Here is a 7,553-nt window from a genome sequence, read left to right as displayed (position 1 = left end):
GGGGTCGCTTACCTGAGCTAGTTCGTGAGTTGTTGGTCGAAAGAGCGAATTTCTGTTACCACTTAATTTAACTGAGTGGGAGGAGTATATTCATTCCGAGAAGGCCAATGTTCACCTTACACAATTAGTTTTGATTCTCTTTTCTCCTCGCATGGCCTCTTGATCTCCTCAGTTGGGAGCCTACTCTCCGTCACATAATGCAGGATAATTTCGCCGTGGCAACTATAATATACTCAGAGTGAAAAATTATTTTCTAGATAAAGAAAGAGCACCTTATTTTTTTAGTTCCTCTGATGTGAGCGCAGGGCGGCCTCCTCAGCCATCAGATGCACCATGGACCTCTTCTCTACGGTCGGCCAGCCAGTTAGCCAGTGCCCGCATCCTTGATGCATCGCGCGGGCGTGAACACACCTATATCTATATCAATATAAAAAATCCAAATGAGTTGGAAAGCAAATGATCTCGGCCTTTTCATCTATGTGTACTTCTAATCGAATTAATGGGCCATATATTTTCTTGGACCAATGCAAACTCCAGATTAGTTGCGCAATTATAACCTCTAATACTAGCATATAAACAAATTAATCTCTTGCACTCGTACCTGACGGCGTACACGTTAACCTCTATGCTTACCGTCATTGCCAAGAAAAAACAAAAATAAAAACTCTATGCTTACCGCTGAGCTCCCTCTTTGATAGCTACACGCCATGCTGGCCATGTCGCCCTAAGCTCCTGCTCCTCGGCTAGAGCCCATAGCATTTTCTGCTGCAATGGTCTACCATTAATCCTGGACGAGCCCGAGCGTGCGCTACTCCACCTGCACGGCTGCACCCCAATAGCTACTCTCATGTAACTACTTGCACCGACCTGGTGGCACGTTCCTCACACTCTCGCCGCCGGATGCCTCCAGGTCCAGGGTGCAGGTTGGCATCCTAACTACTGGACCAAGCCTAACTAACTGGTCTAGGCCATTAGCCGTGTAATCGTGCAGCATCATAAAGTTCCTATAACTAACTGGACCAAGCCTACCTAGATTGGCAGCCCATACAATAACAACACGGGAGCTGAGGAGTTGCTGGTATCTGCTAGGTCTGGCGGATATGGAGCCCTCGCCCCTCGGTATCACAGAAGGGAGAATGAAGCCAATTTGCCGGAGCGACCACATGCATGGGGGTGAAACGGCGAGAGTTTCTTCACGCTGGTTCTGTGCTGGGAGCCTGGGACAGCCTGGGAGTGTTGGGCTGTGCTTTTTTGGGCCTGACCTCACGGGATGGCCTGATCCGGTGGCTGGCGTGCCACGCCGTGCCGGGCCGAGAAAATGGGCACGACATGAGAGCCGGCACCCACACAGGACGGCATGGGAAAAGCCCGTGTATGCCTCTCGAGGTCAACGAACAGCCCGCAGCCATAGCAGCCGCCTGCGCTCCGGCGCTCCGAGTTTTGTCCCATGGCCGCGCAGGCGTGCACGGCCTCCCGCGTCGCCCACCCTCCCCCGCGTTTGGAGCTCCGTCTTGCGGATCCCCTCGCCCCGCGGCGCTCCTCTGGGCCGCGCTTACGGCCCCGCCTGTCACGGGCGGTCCACGCCGTGCTCACCGCACCTCGCCGCTCTCATCAGCCCGTGGTCGGAGCTCTGTCCCCCGCATCCCCTCTCCTCGCCGCGATCTGGCCGAGCCGAATGAATGGTGCGTAGCCAAACGGGGAGTCGGGGTACATGGCGGGAATCCGTCGTGTCAATCCTTGTCCCACAGCAAGCTCCCAGCGCAGGTCAGCGCCGTCGTCGTCCATGGTGGGCCGCAGCACGGCAGGACCCAACGGCAGCCCGGCGTGCCGTGCGGACTGGCCGGGCCGACTGGCCTGAGGACGAGGCGGTCCGAGGCATGACGGGCCTGTGCCGTGCTAACCTGACCCGGCCCAAGTCTTTTACTATCAGTGTTTCATTACAATGCTTGTTTATATTGTGTAATCTGTTACTCCGTGCATGTGCACAGTTTCTCACGTTCGTGTGCAGAGGGATCAAGCAAAGCATATATACCGTTAAGAGCTCTTCATGCATAGGTTCGTTTGCTTTGAGTATGTCTCCATAATCATTGTCCGCGGCAGTAAAATTTCTGTCTGTTTTCAGTATTGATAAAATTAGCCATCATTGTCCAGTGACCAAGTAAATTCTGCAACTGGTTAATTCTCTGCTTTTTATCCTTTGTCCTTTGCATGAAATCTTCAGTTTTAGGCGTGTCTTCTTGAGGGAATTCTCCTTTGGTCTCCTGCATAATCATTTCATGAAGCTATAAAATTGCACATAGGTTCCAAGTCAGTAGAAATATAGACATGCTTAATAACACTAATAGAAGTCACAAAGACACTGTTTATATTTGCTGAACTACCATTGCTGAGGTAGGAAATCTAGTAGCTTAGTGTTCTATGTTCTGGATAAATTATTTGACTGAAACTATCCAGAATGGGTTTCAGAAATTCGATACACGAACCTTATATCATTATCAGATGTGTCATTTTGTACCGATAGGTCAGTTCTATCTTATACTCCTACCATCCTATGTCTATTTGAAGATTTAATTAGTAGAGCACATTATACTTTGAAGTATAGAAGACTGATGGTTGTTGATACAGGAGACCATCATACATATGTACGCATTATTATATCAGCCCGGGCAAAGACCGGCCTGGCTGCGTCGTTCGCGCAAGCCGGGCCCGGAAGTGTGTCCGTCTAGGGCCGAGTGTCGTCCGTCACCAGCTGGGCTGTTTCATTCGCCTGACCCGGGGTACGAGCGGGCGCGACACGTTCGCTCTCTGCTAGGCTATTTTGTTCAGGTGACCCGGCTCAGGGCGTGAGCGACGGACCGGCCGCACCGCCAAGGCTGTTCCATGAAGGCATGAATGGTGCTCGGCTTTGTGCGAATTGAGATGCTTCGTGGGCTTTCGGGAATTTTCTTAAGTTGGTTTCGTTTTTCTTTAAGTTTGTTGTTTTTTGTGCCGAGTGGGGCGCAACGTCAGATGCCGCGCACATCCACCTGTCTCTCACTTCGCTTTGCAGCTTCTGGTTCATCCAGCTTTGTCGCCGGTGGTGGTGTTTGTCGTTGGGCGACGTACTGTTTGCTCCTCCTATCGGCCGAGGTTTGGATATTTTCCTGCTTGCATGTGACCCATAGGCTGCGTTTGCAACCGTTTGACTTCTTCTATTCTGGCCGTTCTTATCACGACCAGATGAAGAGGAAGGTATCTCACAGCCATGCAAATCGTTGCCCCCCGACAATGACGCATGTGGTGTAGTACAGTTCGCGAGCCAGATGTTGGGTCTGGCCTCGTCAGTGTACTTGTCCACACCATAGGGCCGAAAGCGTTCCAGGAACTTGACATTGCGGGTGCAGGTGCCATAAGCTCTCGATCCCATGTAGGCGATGTCATCGTCTTGAGGATGATCGTCTTGATCTTGAGGGTCAGGGTCCTCAACTCGATGGCCACTAACATGGCGATCATGACACCCATTGTCTCGGGAAGGCCTGAGCTGCTAATGGATTGAGGTGGCAAGGCGCCTCTCCTCCCCCTCCTGGTCTTGAGACCGTTGAGCGATGACGAGCTCATGCCCATCTCTTGGCTAGCCAATCCTGGACTGGCTGAAGCCTCCGGGAGATGAGAGAGGAGCCCGAATTTTGCGTGCCCTTTGTGCGCTTGATCTTGGAGCTTGCTGTGACCGAGATGGCCTGAGCCCCAGAGATGGCCCCGTGCTGAACAACGGCTTCCTCAAGTTGGAAGAGGATTTGGTGGATCTTGTCATGGCCTTCCGCACCTTTCGAGATCTCGATCGCGTGGGATGCCATCGTGGCGGCGACGAGGTTCTTGACCGGAGAGTCGAAGACGGGGACACCCTTCTTCTTCAGCAAGCCAAACTCGACGTTGACTTGACATCCTTGATTGCACAACTCCTAAACACGACCACCGCGCTAGGTGGCGAGCTTGTTCTTTGGGCACTCGAGCTCTTCCCGCTTGACAGGGAGGTTAAAGGCACAATGCCTCATGTTTCACCCCTTCAGGATATTGGTCGGTGATGGGGGTCATCAAGGTGTCGAAGTTGTCGGCCGCGCTGGCTATAACCCCTGTCATGATGACCTCATGAGAGGCATCATAGCTGGTTGGTCCTTCACTTCTGTCTGCACCGGAAACAAGGATAGGCAAGAATGAGTCAACCTTGCCAACTAGATGAAAACCCAGATCTATGGACGAACAAGATGAAGAGGCTTGCTCAAACGGCTCGTGGCGGGGCTGTTTGAGCGTGACATGCCAAGATTGTAATAGATGAAGCCCGAGCAGCAAGGCCTTTGCCTGGCTAAAGGAGGTGGCATGGATCAGACTCCCCCCTTCTTGGAGACCATGTGCATGTAGCCGAAGAGAAGATCTCAACAGGAGGCAACACCACCTATCTTCAAAGTTGGGGAAGGGACCTCGATCTGATCAAATGGATCTATACAACCACTTCCTGGCACATCAACTCTTGGTGTCTTCGGACCTGTGGTTCGTCGAGTGAAGTTGTATTTGTTCGGAGGGGATGCGAGCGGCGGATTGAGATGGTTGCACGCGATACACGTTCTACCCATGTTTAGGCCCTCCCTAGAGAGGTAATACCCTACTCCTACTTACCGTGGTTGTATTGCTCGAGTGCTCACTGGTGATCGGGAAGATTTCCCAAGGGATGTCTTTCTTGTGTTACAAGCTCAGAGCTACGGCGGCGACCGGGGAAGAAGATGAGGGTAGGTGAAAACTGTTGGGTTTAGTACCACATCGGTTGTGAAGGAGACATAACACGACTTATAAGGGCCAGGGTGTCCCCTCCTAATAGGCTAGTCTTTTGGGGCGAGAAGGCCCAAGGCCTCTCATAAGTCGGTGTTGTTCTCCGGTTGGGCCTGGTGACGCAAGTGGGTCCGAAATACTGGTGTTGGCGGACCTGAGATTGCGCAACAGAAACCCTAGCTAGATGTCTCTAGAATGATTTGTCCGGCTTGATAGGGCCCCTAGTTTGCCTTATATACTTGGCAAGGCTAGAGTTACATGGCTTGGGGCAGACTACTGGTCGGCTCGCGCCCCTTGGTCGAACCGAACCATGTCATGCGCATATAGCTACTTGCATCCTTGTCTCCTCTGGGTAGAGTGGATGACTTGACACCTTGCTCGGGGTATCGTATCCTTGTCACTTCTCTCAAAAATGGCTGGCTTGTGTTCAAATTCTTGTTTGCATATCCAATTGGAGCATCTTTTATAAATTAAGTGATTTTTTAATAAACTCCGGTTCTAGTAATCAATGCTTATTTACATGCGCCGCTGCCGGATGCTCATGTTACTTCCTAATCACTCCTGATTTGTTTTTTCTTGCGTATTATTCCTAAGAATAAGTTTTTGCTTATCACCCGTAGGGAATTTGGATATAACCCATATAGAAACTATCTGTAGAACACTAGATGGCATAACAAAAGATACCATTGGCTATAATATTTTTATTGCGCCCCCCATTGTGTGCATGTATCCGTTACAATAATTAACATTTGCCTATGCGTTGAGGAATAATATGTTTAAATCTGGCATGAAATTACAAGCACATTTTATTTATAGTTCAACTAATAATCAACTTTCTGCATTCAGAATAATAATAGCTGATATGTATACTTCAAACATTTTCGTGTGTTATATGATATAACTCTAACTGCAACTATAATGATATTTTGGTTGTGGTTTATCTAGCTCCAGTAATGAAGATTTAGGGACATTTACAGGTTATGATGTGTCCAAGTACAGGTATGAAGATATGTCTAACTGCAACTAGGAGTCGTATGATATATTTGTCATGATTTATCTCGTAACAATTAAGAAGAACTGGTTATGAATTTCTCAGAACTTCAAATACATTTATGAAGATTGATGCTTCTATTTATGTATAATTATGTCTATCGTATATAGTTAAGTACTGTTTAGGTATGGTCATTTAGATCCAACCGAGGTGTTCCGTTTAAGTAACTTTACGTAAATATAGTATATTTGATCTGTTTAAATATGTATATTATGAAAATCTAACAGATGTACTCCCTCTGATCCATATCACTTGCCGCTCAAACAGATGTATCTACGTCTAGACACATCTGTTTGAGCGACAAATAATATGGATCTGAGGGAGTAATATATTTTGGTAATTCTGTGGATGTAACAGCAAATCGGAGAACCATGCATGGTGTGCAGGTGTTTTACTGGTTCAATAGTTTGATAGATCTGACAAATTAATTAAGCTGGCCCAAATATTAATATGGTAAACTATCGTCACCAAAAAATTTGTCAGGCATAGAGAACACATACAGACACAAAAGAATTTTAATTCAAAAAACTTGCATCACCCGGCGTACAGCTAGCCTCATATCTCCCAACAGAATGAAGAAGAAAAATATATATCGTATAACCAGTGGACCGAAAGGGAAAAGAAATACTCACATAAATGGGCTACAAATTGATTGTCGCCCCCCTCGATGGTAATCCGAAATTAGTTGTTGCTGCTTTCGTGCTCGTGCCGGCAGAGAGAACATGCATCCCTCTGGTTGCCTCCCTCGCCGGACGTCCGGCCAGCCACAGCACGTACCCCGGTGACTTGCTACTCTAGCTCTTCAGCCCCCGTGTCCCGCAACGGCCGGCGTCGACGTTAAAGTAAGGAAGCACATGGATGAGTGAAGAGGCCAAGATCTGCATCTCAATCGGAGGATGAGATGTTGGTGATAGTAGGGAAAATAAGGCTTGCTAATTAAGGAGGATGAGATGGTGGTAAAAATAAGGTTTGCTGATGTACAAGAACGGCTTGCCAACTCTGTTAGTTGTCTCTTATAGCTAGAGGCTGGGTCCCGAATGGCTGCACGCCTGTGACCAGCTCGGCAGCTTCGATGTGAGTGCTAGCAGCTTCGATGTGAGTGCTACTTTACATGAACTTTAGGTATTATAGTAGTACTAGTAGTACTAGGAATATATTCGATTAGAGCTTTATTGGTTGAACCCACATGCCAAAAGCCAGCTTAAAATAAAGCATGTCGGCTTTATGATTTATTATTGGCGCCATCAGCTTTTTAGTTTTTTATAACCTCGACGTTGTGGTTGGCTTCACGCGCTCACCCCAGAGAAAAAGGTATTTCACGCGCTCGCTCGATAGAATACAGTTTTGTGCTTGCAAAGAGAGCCTGTATCAATGAGAACACATAGTTGCTGATGTCACGGATGACATCACAAATCGGCACCATCCTAATTTTGAACCCAAATATTTTTTTTACAATTCGAACTAGTTAGGATGTGAATAATTAGGATTGTAAGAAAAAATAGGTACAAGATTCTGAAAGAAGCTGGGTGGAGGATCGATTCTCAAGTTTATGGAAGACTACACAAATCGGCACCATCCTTTGTGAAGTTTTCTGGCCAACAAAGACTACACTCTAGCGGACACCACTTCAGAAACCTCTTAATTTCTTTGCCACAAAAAAAACCTCTTAATTTCTTCACATGCATAGTATCGTACTTTTTAC

At 47.9% G+C, this 7,553-nt stretch overlaps 1 long non-coding RNA gene across 3 annotated transcripts in view; it reads right to left on the bottom strand.

Moving 5' to 3' along the window:
* Positions 1 to 6,825, bottom strand: part of LOC123060051 (uncharacterized) — a 17,090-nt gene extending 10,265 nt beyond the window's left edge. The window contains exons 1-4 of one of the 3 annotated variants that reach the window (XR_006427711.1): positions 6,484 to 6,825; positions 3,803 to 4,163; positions 2,033 to 2,261; positions 273 to 417 (exon numbers count right to left, since the gene is read on the bottom strand). This is a non-coding gene — a long non-coding RNA (uncharacterized lncRNA). Of the gene's footprint in view, positions 1 to 272; positions 418 to 2,032; positions 2,262 to 3,220; positions 4,164 to 6,483 lie in introns of those variants that run through there. The other 2 variants (XR_006427709.1, XR_006427710.1) reach the window with 2 other exon arrangements.
* Positions 6,826 to 7,553: the final 728 nt, after the last annotated feature.

This window comes from Triticum aestivum, chromosome 3A (assembly GCF_018294505.1).
Source record: "Triticum aestivum cultivar Chinese Spring chromosome 3A, IWGSC CS RefSeq v2.1, whole genome shotgun sequence".
NCBI classification, from domain to species: domain Eukaryota; kingdom Viridiplantae; phylum Streptophyta; class Magnoliopsida; order Poales; family Poaceae; genus Triticum; species Triticum aestivum.
This window is presented reverse-complemented; position numbering and strand designations above follow the sequence as displayed.